The sequence below is a fragment of the Lissotriton vulgaris genome, unplaced genomic scaffold, assembly GCF_964263255.1.
Source record: "Lissotriton vulgaris unplaced genomic scaffold, aLisVul1.2 SCAFFOLD_2958, whole genome shotgun sequence".
Taxonomy (NCBI): Eukaryota; Metazoa; Chordata; class Amphibia; order Caudata; family Salamandridae; genus Lissotriton; species Lissotriton vulgaris.
Genome location: NW_028247537.1, coordinates 50102 through 69859, shown reverse-complemented (window position 1 = coordinate 69859; position 19758 = coordinate 50102).

Here is a 19758-nt window from a genome sequence, read left to right as displayed (position 1 = left end):
CCATTCTTTCAGGTATTCCCTTAAATCCTTAAAGGACTTCGGTTTTGGTCCCCTTAAGTCCATTGGCCCTCTTTGACGCCCTTGTTCTACCCAGGGACCTGTTGCTGCATCTAATGGGGTACTCCGACTCATCGGTGCCAATCTCTGTCTCTGAGGATTCGTCATGGTATCTCTATTCTCCATCTCTGCCCTTTCCCTGTCCCATCGTGCCTGTTCCTCCTGCTGGACCCCTTCTGGGTTGTAGATTGACACAATAGGGCCTATGGTAACCGGTACTTGTAAAGCGTCTGGCATTTGGTACGACCTTGCACATTGCGTCTCAGGCACCTTCTGGACCACGAATCTTCCCACTACTCTTTGTTCGGAACTAGATTGAGGTACCTCCTCCTCTTTCTTGGCATCCCACTCTGATACTGGGATCGATTTATATTCTCCCCATCTAGCTCCGTCCTCTTGTGGTAATATAGGACTTGCGGCCCCTCCGCTGTACGGAGGTGGTCTATCTGTCAATAGCCTCTCTATCAAATCCTCTTCTGCCTCGCTTTCCTCTTCTTCCTCTAGAGGTTTCCTTTCTCCCGTAACTTCTAGCATCGGGTACAGTTTCTCTGCTTCTATCTTTTGTACTCTCCATTTTTTGGCTTCATCATCCCATTTAGCATCCTGTACTGCCTTTACTGATCTTCTTACCCTTTCCTGGCGTCTCTTTACACTCTTTTCGTGTGCTGTTCTAAACCATACGCTAAGTGCTTCGAACTGTGTTGGCCTCGGTAGAGGTCTTGTTGCAAGCATTACTGCTTTTAGTTCGTTCAACACATCTAACTTAAATGTTCCGAATCTTGGAAACGCCAGTTCCTTATTCCCTTCTGTTAACTTATTCCACTCAGAAATTAATAATATGGAGTGCAAGCCTACATTCACTGCCATATAATAAGCTGGTGTGCCTTCTGGTGGAGCTTCCTCTCCGGCATATAAGTTTCTTCTATTTCTCCTAAAGATTTTTCTTAAACCCTTAAAGCACTTCATTTTCGATAATCTACAATTTTTCCCTTTATTCTTCCTTGTTTACGTCCCGATGACAACCACCAACCAATCACTACGCGGCTCTCGCTAATCGGCCTATCTCAGCGCGACTTTTCGCTGACCGACCAATCTCTGTGCGACTCTTTGTTGACGTCTGACAAACTAACCAATCTCAGCGCGGTTCTATGCTGACGTCACTTGTTCCCTCTGCAGCAGTTCTCCTCCGTTCTCAACTCGTCTCACGATTTCACATGCGTTTTCATTCATACACTGAAAAATGACTACTTCCGTCCAAGCGATCACTTTTCTCTGACTGTACGGCCACAGTCTACCTGTAATTGTCACCTCAACTGACGAAACGTCTTCCCTCTTACGGTCCGACGATCGCCTCAACTGATAGGTTACTTACACACAGTAAACGTACGACCAGCGTCCGCTACTCATTCACTCACTCATACGCTCCCCCTATCATCGGTCTGTCGGGAAATCAATGGTACCTCATGACCCCCTTTCAATGGTAGACAAATTACTCTGGGTGTTCGATACACCCGAACCACTTAAGTCCTCTGGACATAAGATTTCATCCGGTTGCGCGCGCTCACAACCTTCCCTCAATCATACTACAGGCATTCAACTCCGCTTGACATTACAACACAGGAACAACATAAAACACCGCAATCTTACAACGCATGGCCCTTATACTCACTCTCGACCGACTCTGCTGCTTTTCTCTAGTCGCACCGTCAGCACCGTCTTCGGCTGCAATTCTTCTTCTGGTCGTCGATGGCTAGGGACCTTGGGGTAAACTAAACCTGGCCTAGGTCGTCTTCCTCAAGAAGATAACCATCATACTCTGCTACCAACTGCGGGGAATGAGATTTTGATATCAATTTATGATTATGATCAATTTAATAAATTATCTCATTCATCTATTTTGGACCGCTAGTATCTGTCATTGAGGAAAAGACAACTCTCTTATAGGTTAGACAAACCCCATTAACTGACGCCACTCGGAAGAACCACTTACAACTGATAAAGTTTAAAAGTTTTATATAAAAGTCAAATTTATATGCGATACAATCCACTCAGGATAAAACCTCAAAGTATATAAAAGAATACAAAATCAATTCCAATATCAGCAATTTAAAGCTTCGATGTGAAGTGGTTCCTTGGCGTCATCTACAAAAAGAGAAAAGTATCACGTTAAATCTGTCCCTACTCTATGCTATGTGACATCCCTACTTCGCCCGTTCCTAACCTAAAAAGGTGTCAGCAGTTTGACTTCCAAAGAAGTTCAAACTCTCTTAGCCTCTAAAGGTAACTGAAGTTTAAGAAGCAGTACCCTCTCTGCCTACCCATCCACTCTTCTGAAGGGTCCTTGGCTACTGCTCCCTTGTGCTCTGATCTCTCTCTCTCAGCGCATCTGCTCAAGGCATCTACCCTTGCCTTCGCTCTGAGCAATTCGTCTCGCTGTTCCTAATCTCCAATTGCTATCTTCACCCCGGGGTGCTGTCCCTAAAATACACAATCACAGTGTGGGTGGAACGCCCCTTGACGCCCACCACGGACTTTCCCCGATGATGTCAGCTTCTGGCTTCTTCCATTGCTTCATCCCTTTCGCCGTCCGTTAAGTTGACCTTTCTTCTTTAGATGTCATCTTCATCTTCTTATTGGCGACTTCTACTGACACTTTCACATCAAATGTCATATGAACTTAAACAAGACTTTAACTTACAACTGCTATTCTCTGACCTTCTAGGTCCTGTGAATGGTCATTCAAAAACAAGTTTCAGATTCTTAGCGCTTCTCATCACGTTCAGGCCATAAACCTCGTCCAGCGTTGTCACCTTAAATCTAACAAGTGCTAGACTTCTCGGCTCTCACGTCTACATCAAACTATTTACGACTCCTGTAAGTCCGTTAAATTATATACATTGGACTGTGCTCCTGCTAACCCTCGGTCAGTCAGGTTAGAATCACAAATGACCTAAACTTTCTAGCATTCTCACAAAAAGGCCTCTACACAGTATAACCTTTAACACACTTATATATATATTCGTACTTAGCAAAAATCAGTTATACATATGAGAATACATTATACATAGAATAAACTACGTAAAGCATAACTTTATATTTATCGTTCGCTATATCGTTTTATATATGTGCTACACATTTCTTCACGTTTCATCTCTCCATGTTTCATTTCTCGCCGTTTCTCCGTTTAAAAGTTACACACGTACATGAATTCTACTTGGCACGTTCTACATTTCGTAAGCATTTCTACACCATCTCTACATCAGCCCACTACATATACGGGCCTTCTAAATCTAATACATGTTCTAAAGTGAATACAGTTACATTTCCTATATTACTTTGGATTATATCGGTTATCTTATGCTATATGTGTCACGTCACATTACGATATACGTTTCGTTCCTACGTTATACACTGTGCTTGTAAATATGCCCTATACATAATTTCTATTCAAATTTGCGCTCTCTCATGCTTTACTTAATGTTGCATTGCTATGAGTGTTTGCTTTTTCCAGGATGTTGCTACTTGTTTTTTTTTTTTGACAGCATATTGCTCATGTCTAGTGTGTAATTTGAATAGGCCTGGGCAGTGAACTTCGCTCAATTTGCAGAGTTTGAAGAGCTTTCTTCACTCCGCACGTCGCGGAGATCGCAGAGGTCAGAAAACTCCACTTCGCAATGTGCAGCTGAGTTTTTTCCCCGCTCGTGATTGTAAACGGTAAGTTTGCGATCACGAACAGTAAGTTCGCGAGCGCGAGCTAACGCTCGGGTAGAATTTCTACCCGAGCGGCAGAAATACCAGCAGTTTGCACTGCACTCCGCCACTCAAGAATAATTTCGCCTAGCAAAACCACGAACTACACCCAGGCCTAAATTTGAATTGAGTTGCTGTGTGCAGTCAAGTGTATCAGTGTGTTCAAAAGTTAATATGGCCAAATAATAACATCAGCATATGCAAAGATTGCCCTGTATAGCTCATAAAAATTGGCAATTTCTTAAATGATAAATACTTCTATGGTATTGCTTTAGTAATCTTCCTGCTTCCTCAAATCTGCATGAAAATGCACCATTTATCCACTCCTTATTCAATATTTTCTCCGGATTAACCCCCCCCTCCCCCGAATTCCAGGAAGTTGTTGGGGCTCGCTCACCGCAGTGCACTATGGCAATAATTGTACGCCTCACCACTTTCAAATTTTATCAGCCGCCACTGATTAAAAAGAAATGCGTGTTATGGTGGAACGCCCACATCAACACCCATTGGACGTCCCTTTCATGCAGAAAACTGCTTTATAGGGTACCATATTTACAACGTGGCATTAAGCAAGAAAAAGTGGCTTAACACCACTTTCTAAATATGGAGCAGGGCATCGTGCCACAATAACGTGATGTTCCTGTGACGCACTCCCCCTTTAAATATGTCCCTAGGAATCTTGAGAGAGCAAACTTTTGCAATGTTGCACTAATGATAACCAGGCACAACATTATAAAATGATGGGGAATGGAGAAGCCTTCAATGGTGGAAACATGGGAGACTAAAATGGACTGGTGCATGTGGGCTCAGGAGAAGTTATATAAGGCAAGAGAATGGCCAAAAAGTTAACAAAAATAAGGGGCCTGTGGAAAGGAGTGTATGACGAGGGGCAATAAGAGACTGTGCCTTGGGTGGCCCTCTGCCAGGCAAGGGTGTGTGGGAGGGCTCAACAAAGCCTCAAATGAAGAGGGGAGATGCCACTTGGGTCAAAGGATTGAAGCAGCAATGCAGGAAAAAATGTATCCAAACATGAACTCAGTTGAAGCTTTATATGACAACCTAACAAGTACGCTATTTGATAGGGGTATGCAATTGTTTCTTGTTCTTTTCTGTGGTAATCTAAAAAATAGAGTTAAAAAGTGCAAGTTATACTGCATAGTAGTTGCTCTATTATTTTGAACCATTTCATTTGAAAAATAAATTTGAGGTAAAATATGCAAATTATGTGTCAAATAATATGACAAAGGCAGAGATTCCATGCAGATGTAGTAAACATTGCAGCCTAGGAATCACAATCTTCTGACTTCACCTTTGACTGCTGTCTTATAAAAAATGAAATAAACAAAGACTAAACATTCTAATTCCAATTGGTGCCCAATGTGAGCTGTACTTTGAAGAAAAGAGTTGTTTTCAAGCTAACTATACATATAAAATAAACATGTAATATAAAAATTACATAACAGCACCATGTATATTGCCATCTCCAGGTTCTGATGAAATTTACAAACCACTCAGACTTTAGCCTTGGTGTCATACATGTCAGCCTTAGGGTGGTCTTCCGCCCAACTTTTCTCCTTCAACCTCCAATTTTTCTGACTTTTTTGCTGGTATTAAGACTCTGCACACATTACCACTGCTAAATAGTGCTAAAGTTCTTGTAATCTTTACTTTAAACATGGCAATATTGGTCTATAACCAATTGGCATTGTAAAGGTGACACTACTTGTGCCTGGGGCCAGGGGACGGTGAATTAAATGCTGCTAGTGGTCCTGCAGGACCGATTGTTTCGCCCACTTATGTAGCCCTTTAAAAATGTCTCAGATCTGCTGTTGCAGAGCCTTTGTGCGGAGTTTTAAACTATATTTCAACCTGGCAAAAGAGATCTTTTTGGCAAGCTCAAACCTTCTTTTTCAATACATATAAGTCACCCCTAAGAAAGGCCCTGGACTGTACAGAGGGGAGGGTGCAATGTATTTAAAAAGTAGGACATGCACTTTTAATTTGTGTGTGTCCTGGTAATGAAATACTTTTTTTCACCACTGCAACGCCTGTATCTCCCACAGGATAACATTGGAGTTGCTAATCACATTTTGTAATTGTAATTTCCAAATGGGAAGAGAAAACCAGTTCATTGTGGGTGCCTCTGGAATCACAATTTAAAATCCTAATGTATGGTGATGTCGTATTTTAAATTGTCATTCTTAAAATACCACTTTTAGAAACTTGGCATTTTTTTGCCCTTACTATTTGGTGCCTGCAGCATGTCTCTGGTCGTATGACTGGGTGTAGTTGGCAGTTGGGCTTTGTGTATTTCTCCCAGACAGACACACACAGTGGAGGCATAGGTGTCACTGGATGGGCCATTACTGGCAGAATGGGAGGGATGAGCTGGACAGAGTGGCAGAGTCTCACTTACACCTCATTAGTCTGTGTCCTGTCCACATACAGAGTGTCTAATGACCCTGCATTGCCTCTCTAGCCAGCTTGGAGCCAGGGCAGGAGAGGCAGGGAATTCCTTGCACATTAAAACCATTGTCTAGAAGCTTCTCCTGCCTTACAGAACCAGGGCACCAGGGTATAAACGATGGGCTTCAGGCACCACCACTTCAGTACACTTCTGGACCTCTGGATAATCTGCACAGGAAGAAAGACTGCTGTGCTGCTGAAGGACTACTGCTTTGCTGGACTGTACTCTGCTGCTCACCTTCTTTGCTGGGCTGACCTGCTGCCCTCTTGCCCGAGTGAGTCAGCAATCTGTGAGTCTAACCTGCCAAGGGGTGCCGCTCCAGTACTGGACCCTTGGAAGTGGGCGTATGGTGTTCTGAAAGCCTGTGCATCCAGCGGAACTGACTCATCTCCTCTACTGGGCAGTGCAATCCCAATCAGAACCAATGAATCTCCAATGCTTTGTGGATTGGCCCCATCGCAAAAGACTTGAATCGCCACCGCAACCCACATCACCGTCGGAGCCGCCACTACGTTACACCAACTCAGGCCTTGCATCCCCTGTTGACAGCAGCTGCAACGATAAACTTCACTTCGCAGCCTTCAGCTACTCAGAACCAATGCATCGCCTGAATGCTCATCGCATCCCCAACACTGGACTTCCCATCTCAAGTCCCGCTGACGGAATCCTCATTGTTGCCACAACAGGACCTAGCACCACAGCCTCACTGCATCTAGGAACCAATGCATCACCTCAGTTGCACAATGCATCCCTTTAAGAAGATCCACACAGTGCTCAGAAAACCAGGATTGAAGGTACTTTGTTCAGCATGCCTAAATATTTTCTTGTAGCCAGCTCCTGGTCTGCTTAAACTTATGACTTTGTCCCAGTGTGGTGCGACTAAATAGCCACAGTTGGTGCTTAATGCCTTTTGCTGTATTTACTCCAATCATTTTAAAATTCAATATCTTCTGTTCTACAGATTGGAGTTTTGCTGTTTTGGTCCTGTTTTATTTGATAGACATTACTCTATTTTTTAACTCTGAACTCTGTTTTGGGCTCTTGTTGTGGTGTATTTTCACTGTGTCACAGTTTGAAGTGTTGCACAAATACAGTACAGATTGTCTCTAAGTTAAGCCTCACTGTTCTGAGCCATGTTACCAGGGGGTTGTGCATAGGTTAATTTAGGCTTTGCTTGTTCCTTACACTAACAAGGGTTGTGGTCGCTGCTTGATCAGGCTTCACACTCCAGTCAACCAATAACTAGGGGTGGGCGTAGTTCACAAAGTAGCGCTACGTGAAGCTACGCGAAGTGCACTTCGCACTGTGCGAGCTAGGCGTAGCACTAAGCAAACTGCGTAGTAGCATGTTTGCACTGTGCAAGATGTCATTTTCAATGATTGCACAGTGCGGACAAGCATCCGGCACTGTGTAATCATTGAAAACGGCATCTTGCACAGTGCGAGCTGTACTTTTCTGCTGCTCGAGTAGAAATTTACACGAGCTGCAGCTTTCTCAACGTGGAATGGTAGTTTCTCATCGCGAGCGGTCGCGAGCATGCGCGACCACTCGCAATGAGAAACCTGACCGCCCCACATTGAGAATCTCGCCGGGAGGTTTATTTTCCATGCTCGCGATCGGCAACTTGATGTTGCAGATCGCGAACAAGGAAAAAGTCTCGCAAGGATGTCATTTTGCTTGCTGGCGGTCGCCAACTTGACGTTGAGGACCGCGAGCAAGCAAAAAATGCCTGCTGCACTACGCTACGCATGTTCACACTGTGCTACGTGCAGTTCACATAGTGCAAAGTTGAGCAAACTTCGCAAACTACGTGAGCGTAGCATAGTGCTTTGCACAGGGTTACCAATAACCCATTTTCTTAAACTTGGGGCTTTTAATGCCACCATAACTCCGAAATAGAAATATTGTACTATATTACACAGTTACCCTTTATATATGTGATATAAACATGTGTGATATGGTTTAAAATTGCCATCAAGAAGTTCTGGTGGCACCATAAATCCAAGGGTTGATTGGTTGGGAAATGTCACCAATTTCTTTTCCCATGACCCTTTTGTAGTTCTCATGAGAGAAGTGAAAAATACACAAAGATTGCAAAGTGTTTCACTATTACGTTTGCCACACTTCTGCAATGCTGTTCTCGCCTCACACACCAAAATGTACTACTTTGTACTTATCTGTGATTTGGCTAGACTTTCCCCTGCTTTACCTTGTGATTGTTGAGAGCCTTTTCTGATGGTATTAAATGGGACAATTCTGATGACATTTGTTGGAGAAAGTGTTACTTTTTTGCTTGGTCCCCCACATTTCTTTTGTACTGATACCACTGTTTGTTTTACGCTGCGCACTGAGACACTGCTAACCAGGCCACAGTGCATGTGATCGGTTCCTTAAAACATATTGAATTGGCTGACACCTAAGTGGCATATTTAAGTTTCCTGTAAGTCCATTGTTTATAGTGTTCATAGTATGCCTATTGTATGGAAAGTTGAATGTCACCTATGAATTACAGATCTACTTTACCAACCACTATTGTTATCAGGCAAACCACATCAGTATAAAACTGCAAGCCGTCCTGTCTAAATAAACCCTTTAGATGGGGAAAAAAATGTCCTTTGAAAGATTAATAAGTCATTCTTATGTAGGTCTTGTAGCCCACAAGGTGTGGTACATTTTATTCAATAGCAGGTCATGTAGACTTTTAAAGCTGACATATCCTTAGTGTGACTAGCACCCAAAAGGTATTTTCATAGAAAAACACTAAGGTGCACTATTACATTTAACAATGTTATCTGTGGTTACTAAACACTTAGACATATTATTTTTGGGCTGTGTGGAATATTTATTAAATGTCCTACTCTCTAGTGAAGTTGGATTTGAATGAATATTAAATAAAAGGCACTTTCAGAAAGTTGTCTTTACCCTGCTTAAAGTCCCTGGAGGCTGATTTGCATTTGCCTCCAGGTGCAGTCCCCTGAGTGCGCAAGACTTGAATGAGGAATAAAACTGCTCCCAGAGCAGAGACAAAGGTCTGAGTTGGGGAAGGAGTTTCTGTTTCTCAGAAAGGATGACCACTAGGCCAGTGGCCAGGAACTTGATTAACTTCAAAGGGGCCTCCCCTGTCACAGGCAGATCTCAGATGACACATGTTCAGGCCTTATCTTTGTTCCCTAGGCAGGTAGATCCAATCGCAGTGGGAACGCAGTTGCGCTCAGAATTGGTTTGAAGTGTCCACAGAGTAGTGGTTTCTCATTTCCCCAGCCACACCTTTGGGGTGGGCACGCAGGCACTGAGGAAGGAGAGAATGGTTTTACCATTTTGAATTTTGCTGGAAGTGTGAATCCAGCGACTCTGAAAGAACCAGCAATCACGACGACCGGACGCTGGGCACGACCGACGCCAGCAGCAACGCCAGTGAGTGGGAGTATGGCTCTAGCTCCAGAGGACCTCGTGTCTGCACCGCTGCTGATCGCATCAACCGTGTGCCCACCGACGCCGTGAGCGCTGCTCACTCTGTGCAACTGCATCATCGACGACGCCTGCTGAGGCCTGCTTGACACCGACGGCGCGACGCCGGATCGTTCGACGCCGCTGATCCTCGTGTGCTTCATTTTCCAAGGTACTGTGTTGTTGGGGGTCCGTGTGACTCCGGGCTCGACGTAGCGCTCCTCGCGGTCGACGCCGAACCCTTGGATTAACTTTGCCTCCACGTCGTGTAGCCCCCGTGTGGGTTACCCTGTTGCTAAGAACTGTATTGCCAAGAAGAAGATTGCTTGATACTAAAGACTTTTTGTGCTGAAGAAGACACTACCTTTGAACTATCCCTTTTTCCTTCCCAGAGTATTTATTCCGATTGTGTACAGTCTTGTCGTTATTTGGTCTTGTGCTAAACCTTATATAAAAATCCTTATTTTTATAATACTACTGTGTCGTGTCCATTTGTAGTGTATTCACTGTATTACTGTATGTGGTCATAATTGCTTAACACACAGCCTCTGAGATAAGCCTGTTCTGCTCTGCCAAGCTACGAAGGGGGTGAGCAGGGGTTATCGAAGGGTGTGATCCCCTTGCCCTGACTAGAAAAGGAGTGTCCCTATTTGTCAGAAGTGCATACCTCTGCCAACTAGAGACAGCCGGTTCTAACATTGGTGGGTCAGCGGTGAGGATTTGGACCTTGCATTTATGACCCATGTACAGTGATTAGTGTGCGCTACGTAGTGAAAGCAGACCATAACGCAGTCACAATCTAATTCGGAAGGATCCTATTTTTGTTCTCCGCTTTCCTGAAACTTGATTTTTTTTTAACACTGCCAGTTTAACCATGAGTGACAACGGAGTCACTGCCCCTGCTATCATTGTTGTGGAGGAGTTCGAGAGGAACAAGCTTAAGAAATACAAGAAAGATGAGCTGAAACACTTTTGCGACCAGTTTAAAGTTCCTACCACAGGCCTCTCGAGAAAAGATGATTTTTATAAAGCATTACAGGCCTGGTGTGAGTCCAGAAATCCCTCTGATGTGGTGGTGGTACCCACAGAGGAAGGGGATGAGGAGGTGCCAGTGAATGGACCTGTGCCCTCTCCCGGAAGCAGTGTTTCCTCCGAAGGTCTTTCCCCTGAAGAAAGAGAAGAAAGGGCGAAAGAGCGAGCTTACAACCTGGAGATGGCAAGGCTAAAAATAAATGGGCAGTTGGAGTTAGAAAATGCAAGAGGTAGAAGGGAAGCTGATTTAGAGATCAAAAAGTTGGAGTTTGAACGAGAGAAGTTAGCCTTGGAGCGTGAAGCCAGGTTGAGGGAACTGGATATCCAAGCTAAGAAGTTAGAGTTGAATCCCTCTGGTGGCAGCATTCCATCCGAGCCTGCAGAAAGTAAGTTTTACTTCCCGAAAGATGTGATCAAAGATTACAATAGGAATGAGGATATTGGTCAATGGTTTAAAGCATATGAGTTAGCATTGTTGGCCCACCAGGTCCCTGAGAAGAATTGGGGAGCGGGGTTGTGGGGTCGCTTTGTGAATGAGGGAAGAGATACCCTGTTAGACATGCCTGTTGCGGATAGGATGTCGTATGCTCATATGAAAGATGCTTTAATGTTGCGATATGGCTTAACCCCCGAGAAGTACAGACAAGCTTTTAGAGAATGTAAGAAGTTGCCTGGTACGACGTGCGTGGAATATGTGTCTTATTTTTGCAGAGCCATGGATGGTTGGGTGAAGGGCAGCAAAGTGGAAAGTTATGAAGCTCTTTATGATTTGTTTGCTTGGGAGCACTTGTCTAATAACTGTTTTCCAGAGCTGCGCCAGCACCTGATTGATAGCAAGATATCTAACCCTAGAAAACTTGCTGAGGAGGCGGACCGCTGGGTCAGTACCAGGGTCCACAAGGGTCCAGTGGGAGACTCAGCCAAAGGTGGGCAGGGTCCCCAGCAGAAGAGTGGGGGGGACAAGGGTAAACAGAAGGAGCCTCAGAAAGGGCCCCAAAGTAATCCCCAAGGGAACCAAGGGAAAGGTTCCCAGCCTCCCCCTGAGAAGAAGCCAGGGGCCCCGACGGGTAAACCTGTTCATAGGGGCCCCCTAACCTGCTACGGTTGTGGGCAGGTGGGACACCGGTTTTATGACCCCCAGTGTCCCAAAAAGGATTCGAATGCACCGCCGCGTGCACCCCCTCGTCAGTTGGCGAGTGTAGCCTTGGGAGGGGAGGAGATGGTTGTCCATGGTGGGAGGGGTCCCGCAGAAATGTCCCTGGTCTCGCTAGGAGACATGCAAATGGTCCCTCCACCCCCTCTGCCTAGTAACACTAGTAAATATAGGCAGTGGGTGACCATTAATGGCCATAGAGTGGAAGCTCTCAGAGACACCGGAGCGAGTGTGACAGCTGTCAAGTGTCACTTAGTGTCCAGAGAGCAGGTGGTTCCCCACGCATTCTACCCCGTGATAGCTGCCGATAACTCCCAGAAAGAGTGTGAGGTGGCTCAGGTTTCCTTTGAATGGGGGGGAGTTTCAGGTACTCTTCAGGACGCTGTGAGGCCCGCCATGCCTGTCGATTGTCTCCTGGGCAATGATTTAGAAGACTCCCCTTGGGCTAAGGTGGAGAGAGCGGCGCACTTGAAAATGTTGGGTGTGCCAGAGTGGGTGTGTGCAACCACTCGATCCATGACAGCGAGTAAGGGTGTTGATGGGGTCCCGGAGCCTGAAAGTACGGCCCAGGACCCAGCTGTGAAGAGAAGAGGCAGGAGGCGCGGGAAACCGGCCCCCGTAGTTCCCGTGGTCCAGGAGGAGGTAGACCCTGAGGGGGATGCCCTGGAGCCCACACGGGAACACATTTCCGAACTGGGAGATCTGCCCGAGCTGACCCATTGGCAGCAGGACGGGGGTCCCTCCAGGGAGGAATTCTGTGCGGAACAGAAAGTGTGCCCTTCTCTTGTGGGCATGAGGCACCAGGCCTCAGCCCAATCCTCAGGTGATCAGGCAGGATCACATTTTGTGTACTGGGAGAACGACCTCCTGTATAGCGAGCCTAAGGCTGCTGAGCCTGGGTCAGCCCGTGTGCTGGTGGTACCCCAGCGCTTCAGAGCCTTCCTACTGGGTTTGGCTCATGACTTACCTTTAGCTGGACATCTGGGGCAGGACAAGACCTATGACAGGCTTGTCAGCCGTTTTTATTGGCCTCAGATGCGTAGGGATGTAGACATCCATTGCAAGACTTGTCGCACTTGCCAGGCAAGTGGGAAAAGCGGAAGGAAGCAGAAGGCTCCTCTCCAACCTTTTCCAGTGGTCAACACCCCCTTTGACCGGGTGGGTATTGACATTGTTGGGCCCCTGGACCCCAAGACAGCCCTGGGCAACAGGTTCATCCTGGTCGTGGTGCACCATGCCACGAGGTACCCGGAAGCCATCCCTCTCAGAACAGTGACGGCCCCCGTGGTGGGACGGGCACTGATGGGTGTTTTCTCCCGGATGGGGTTCCCCAGAGAGGTGGTGTCCGACCGGGGCACCAACTTCATTTTGAACTGCATGAAGTCTCTGTGGAAGGAGTGTGGGGTAACCTACAAGTTCACCACTCCTTACCACCCGCAAGGAAACGGGCTGGTTGAGAGATTCAACCGGACCCTAAAAGGCATGATTATGGGTCTTGAAGAACCAATGAGGCGGAAATGGGACGTCCTCTTGCCATGCCTGTTGTTTGCTTACCGTGAGGTGCCGCAGAAGTCTCTAGGGTTCAGCCCCTTTGAGCTCTTATACGGTCACCCGGTAAGAGGACCTTTGAGTCTGGTCAAGGAAGGCTGGGAGCAATCTCCCAGGAAACCTCCCCAGGATGTATACAGCTACATGCTGGCCTTTCGGAACCAGACTCGGCGCTTCAGAGAACTTGCTCAGGCAAATCTGGAGGCCAGCCAGGAGGAGATGAAGCGTTGGTACGACCGGAATGCCACTCTGGTAGAGCTTCAGCCTGGTCAGAAAGTGTGGGTCATGTCCCCTGTGGAACCTTGTGCGCTCAAGGACAGGTGGACTGGACCGTTTAAGGTTGTGGAGAAGAAGAGCGATGTCACCTACCTGGTGGACTTGAAATCTCCCAGGAACCCCTTGCGGGTCCTGCATGTCAACCGTTTGAAGCCCCACTTAGAAAGGTCCGAAGTGGGCATGCTCCTAGCGACAGATGATGGAATGGAGGAGGAGAGTGAGCCTCTTCCTGACCTCCTGTGTGCTAAAGAGCAAGACGGGTCAGTGGATGGTGTAGTCCTCTCTGACACACTGACTCTTGAACAGAAACAGGATTGTCGCCACCTGTTGGGACAATTCCCGGATCTGTTTTCCTTGGTTCCGGGTGTCACTCATTGGTGTGTCCATGACGTTGACACCGGAGACAGCCCTCCTGTGAAGCACAAGGCTTACAGGGTGACTGACAAGGTCAGAGCGTACATTAAGGAGGAGGTCTCCAAAATGTTCGCGTTAGGGGTGATTGAGTCCTCTAGCAGTCCTTGGGCCAGCCCAGAGGTCTTGGTCCCGAAGGCTGCAGCGCCTGGTGCTTCACCAGAACTCCGGTTCTGCATGGATTACCGAGGACTCAATTCGGTCACGAAGACTGACGCGCACCCCATCCCCAGAGCTGATGAGCTCATAGATCGGTTGGGGGCTGCCCGGTACCTTAGTACGTTCGATTTAACGTCTGGGTACTGGCAGATCGCCTTGACTGATGGGGCAAAAGAGAGGTCAGCATTCTCCACACCAGATGGGCTATACCAGTTCCGGGTGATGCCCTTTGGGATGAAGAATGCCCCTGCCACCTTCCAGAGGTTGGTCAACCAGGTCTTGGCTGGACTGGAGGATTTCAGTGCCGCCTACCTGGACGACATCGCAGTGTTCAGCGCCAGCTGGGAGGAACACTTGCGCCACCTCCAGGAAGTGTTGTTGGCCCTGCGCGGAGCAGGCCTCACAATCAAAGCCAGTAAGTGCCAGATTGGGCAGGGTTCTGTGGTGTACTTGGGGCACCAAGTAGGGAGCGGTAAGGTGGCCCCCCTGCAACCCAAGATTGATACCATCCTGGCTTGGGCACCGCCCAAAACCCAAACTCAGGTGAGAGCCTTCTTAGGTCTCACGGGTTACTACAGGAGGTTTGTCAAGGATTATGGTAACATTGTGCACCCCTTGACTTCGCTGACTTCCAGGAAGCAGCCGCGAAATGTGATCTGGACTGATGCCTGTCAAACGGCCTTTGACACCCTGAAAACTGCAATGTGTACAGCACCCATTCTCCAGGCACCCGACTTTTCGAAAGAATTTATTGTTCAGACGGACGCTTCAGAGCATGGCGTGGGGGCTGTTCTAGCTCAGGTGAATGAAGAGGGCCGAGACTTACCTGTAGCCTTCATCAGTCGGAGGTTACTTCCCAGGGAAACGAGGTGGAGTGCGATAGAGAGAGAAGCATTTGCTGTGGTCTGGGCGCTGAAGAAGCTAAGACCCTACCTGTTTGGGACTCACTTCCGGGTTCAGACAGACCACAGGCCCCTCAGATGGTTGATGCAGATGAGGGGTGAGAATCCAAAACTGTTGAGGTGGTCCATTTCCCTACAGGGGATAGACTTTACGGTGGAACAACGCCCTGGTACAGATCACGCCAATGCTGATGGTCTGTCCAGATTTTTCCGCCTTAGTGCTGAGGACTCCCTAGGTCAAGGGTAGTTCTCCCCACATTTCAGCTGGAGGGGACACGTGTTAGACCTGACATCATTGGCTTGAGTCTCTCCTCCATTTTTTCTGTTGCCTCTACTGTTTTACGATGTTTTGCTGGTATATGCTTTGGGCGCCGTGTCACTGCTGATCAGTGCCATAGCGCAAGTGCTCCCGATGTTAAATTGATGTATCTATTGTATCCATGTTTGGCCTATTTTGGTTTACTGTCAGTCCCTAGTCTAGTGCACCAGGCGTGCCGGGGCTTGTAAATACAAATGCCGCTCGTGGGCTTGCAGCACGTGTTGTGCCACCCACAAGAGCGGCCTCGTAAAAGAATGTCTACGGGTCGGTCATTGCGAGACCCACGTGCAGTCTTGTACTGTCACGCAGGCTGCGCAGGTATACCTACTTGCCAGCCCCTCCAACCTTCCCTTGACTTCATTTTAGTCACCCCTATGGTAGGCCCACCGGCAGGGTGCATTGTACGTCTAAGGTAGGACACGCCTGACCAAGTTGGCATGTCCTGATAGTGAAGTACCGCCATCTTCGTGCTTCACTATTGCGAGGTAGCCTGCTCTCCGTTGGATAGAATGGGCCGCCGGGATCATTAACGCTATGATCCTAGCTGGCTCGGGGAGCATGTTGCAATGTCGAGTTTGGCATCCCTGAACTCGGGGTTTAATTACGCATCCGTTGGTGTGGATGGTGTTTGGACTCTGGGTTCGAAAATAGTACTTTTTAGAAAGTGTCTATTTTCTTGTCTAATCATATCTGGTTTCTGCTGGTCTTGCGTGTGTGTGACAGGAGCTGGGTGGCTCCACAGGTCTGGATGAGTCAGTGTGGGATGAGTGGGACATTTGAGTTGAGAGTAGGGGGAGAGTAGTTGTTGATAGCCTGCCTTGCCTGATACAATGCTGGCTCCACCTCCTGCTACGAGACTGATGGCTCTGTGCCTGCCATGGACGATCCTAGCCCCACCTCCTGCCAGGAGGGCGATAGCTCTGCTCCTGCCAGTATCAATGCTGGCTCCACCTCCTGCTGGGCGTCTGAGGACCCAGCCCTGCTCAATGAATAGGCCAGGTGCTACTGCCTAGCTCCACCCACCCCAGACCCAGGATGTTGGGAAATCCCCGGCATAGACAAAGGGATCAAAGACGGAAAGGGGTATAAGAGAAGGACCCCTGAACTAGGAAATCAGATCACTTCTGACAAGGAACCCTGTAACCAAGGACAAGAGGCCTGCTGATCTAAGGACTGCCTACCCCTTCTGCCAGAGTGCTGTTGTTGGGGGAATACTGCAGTGCTTCTTTATTTTTACCAAGGAACCAGGAGAGAGGAACTGTGTGTGTACTCTCACGCTTGCTAAGAAAATCTCCAAGGACTGGAAGAGTGCCAGTCTCCTGCTGAAGTCACAGGGCTAAAGGACTTCACCTGCTAAAGTGCTATTTGCTGGAAGTGTGAATCCAGCGCCTCTGAAAGAACCAGCAATCACGACGACCGGACGCCGGGCCCGACCGACGCCAGCAGCAACGCGAGTGAGTGGGAGTACGGCTCTAGCTCCAGAGGACCTCGTGTCTGCACCGCTGCTGATCGCATCAACCGTGTGCCCACCGACGCCGTGAGCGCTGCACACTCTGTGCAACTGCATCATCGACGACGCCTGCTGAGGCCTGCTTGACACCGACGGCGCGACGCCGGATCGTTCGACGCCGCTGATCCTCGTGTGCTTCATTTTCCAAGGTACTGTGTTGTTGGGGGTCCGTGTGACTCCGGGCTCGACGTAGCGCTCCTCGCGGTCGACGCCGAACCCTTGGATTAACTTTGCCTCCACGTCGTGTAGCCCCCGTGTGGGTTACCCTGTTGCTAAGAACTGTATTGCCAAGAAGAAGATTGCTTGATACTAAAGACTTTTTGTGCTGAAGAAGACACTACCTTTGAACTATCCCTTTTTTCTTCCCAGAGTATTTATTCCGATTGTGTACAGTCTTGTCGTTATTTGGTCTTGTGCTAAACCTTATATAAAAATCCTTATTTTTATAATACTACTGTGTCGTGTCCATTTGTAGTGTATTCACTGTATTACTGTATGTGGTCATAATTGCTTAACACACAGCCTCTGAGATAAGCCTGTTCTGCTCTGCCAAGCTACCAAGGGGGTGAGCAGGGGTTATCGAAGGGTGTGATCCCCTTGCCCTGACTAGAAAAGGAGTGTCCCTATTTGTCAGAAGTGCATACCTCTGCCAACTAGAGACAGCCGGTTCTAACACCTGGGCACACCATTTTAATTTCTTCTTCTCAGGACTCTTCCTGCCAAAACCAAAAGGTTTATTGGGAACTCGTTATACACCTTTCCAATAATATGGAGCCCTCTTTGGATACAGTGTCCTTCATTGACTGGGTGAAGGATTTTCACTTGTAGCAAAAAAGACAAAGTCAAAAGGTAAAACCTCTGACTGGGTCGAAACTGGTAGGTATATATGGTTCATGCACCATCTTTTTTGGACCTTAAATCGTGCCTTGCTACTGGTCAAGCACAACTAGATGATTATTATTGGTGCTTAACACTTTTTGGCACTATTTTTACTTAAAAGTTTTACATTTATATCTAAGGTTCCCCTTATCGGATTTTTGTAATTCTGGTGCCAGTTGGTTCATTACATTATTGTCTATTTTCATAAATTAGAGTAGGATTTTTATTGTACTGTGTATCCAACATATTCATTGCGTTGGTACTTCTAAAAGCTGTTCACATTTTATGAAAGGTACTCCTGCCTGCTCTGTTTCATAGCACTAGGGGTGCAACTCATGGTTAAATTACTGAAAACTTTAACTGGAACTAGCAAGACACTGAATGTATTACTTGTGGTGGACTACCATCCACTGGAGTTAATAATTCACTTACTCACAATTTAAAAAACTGCATTTGAAATTGTATAATTATATATATATATTTGCTTTTTACTACATGGATTGTATGAGTTATGATCATGTTTGATTGTATATTTAATATAACAGCAGTCTCTGAGCCTCCCATTCATTGCAGCAATGGATTTCCAAACTGTACAGACTTATGACTTTGCTGATTCACAATTTCCTGATTGTAAGACATTGAAACCATTGATTGTTTCAATTTGCCCAACCCTGTTTACACAAGTCATCTGGAAAGCAGTTTCCCTTCAAGTCTATGTTAGCATCGCACTTGAATTTGAGAGTTCTATTGTTTTAGGGGAGTCCAAAATGTGAGTGATTTACTATTGTGTAATCACTGGATGTTTTGTGACGATTATTATTCATAATTACCGAAAACGCAAATCCATCACTTAGCACTACATTTAATGCAAACAAATGTTTCTTTGCAGTCATTTGTGCCCTGAGACTGCATTTTCCCCTAAAAACAAATTAAACAGAACATCTACAAAAACATCAGCCACTTGAATTCTCGTTGTTTGTATTGTTTCAAGCTCCCGCACTATAATTTTGTGACAAACTGCAGTGTAATTACAATATGTGGCAGAATGTTTTAATTGAAAATTCCTGAAAATTATGTGAATAATGCCCGCATAATTTAATTTTTTTCTGGGTCTAGTCTTTCTCTACTTTTTCCACATTTGAAAAATATTCTTCTATGTCAAGACCACCCTTCACTTACACCCATTACTCAACATATGTGTTTGTAAAGCACACGTTCACCCAGAAGGGTATGGCGCGGAATAACAGATGTTAATTGTTACCCATCAGTACTCATAGTATTGACCTCAAATGGATGAAGGGCTGAGTGGACTCAGTGGGATTTGAACCAGTGACCATGAGGTTGAACACAGGCCTCTGAAGTGGATGTTTTAGTCCACTGAGTCACCATACCTGGCATTGGGACCGGTAAATGCCCCTTCCCACGGCTATTGTACCACTTATGCCTGAGTAATCCGAAAGTACATCTACAGGTGGTACTCACATGTGGTACTATCGACCACATGTGAGGCCTTAGCCTCATTTCCTAGTCTGCCAATGGAGACATTCCTCAAGCTGGCTTATAAGATAAAATCTGGTTCGCCAGCGAACCCTCTGAGACCAGCCCAGTTCAGAGACTCTGCGGCTATTTGTCTTCCTTCATTGTGCCACCTTATAAATCTTTCTCTCGCCTCCGGTGTTTTTCTAATTTAATGGAAACAGGCGGTTGTGACACCTATCCTGAAAAAGGCTACCATGGACCCCCTTAAACCCGAGAGCTATCGCCCGATTTCTCTCCTCCCCTGGGCCACTAAAATCATTGAGGCCTTTGTGAATGGGGTGTTGTCTGAACATCTTGTGAGAGCAGCCA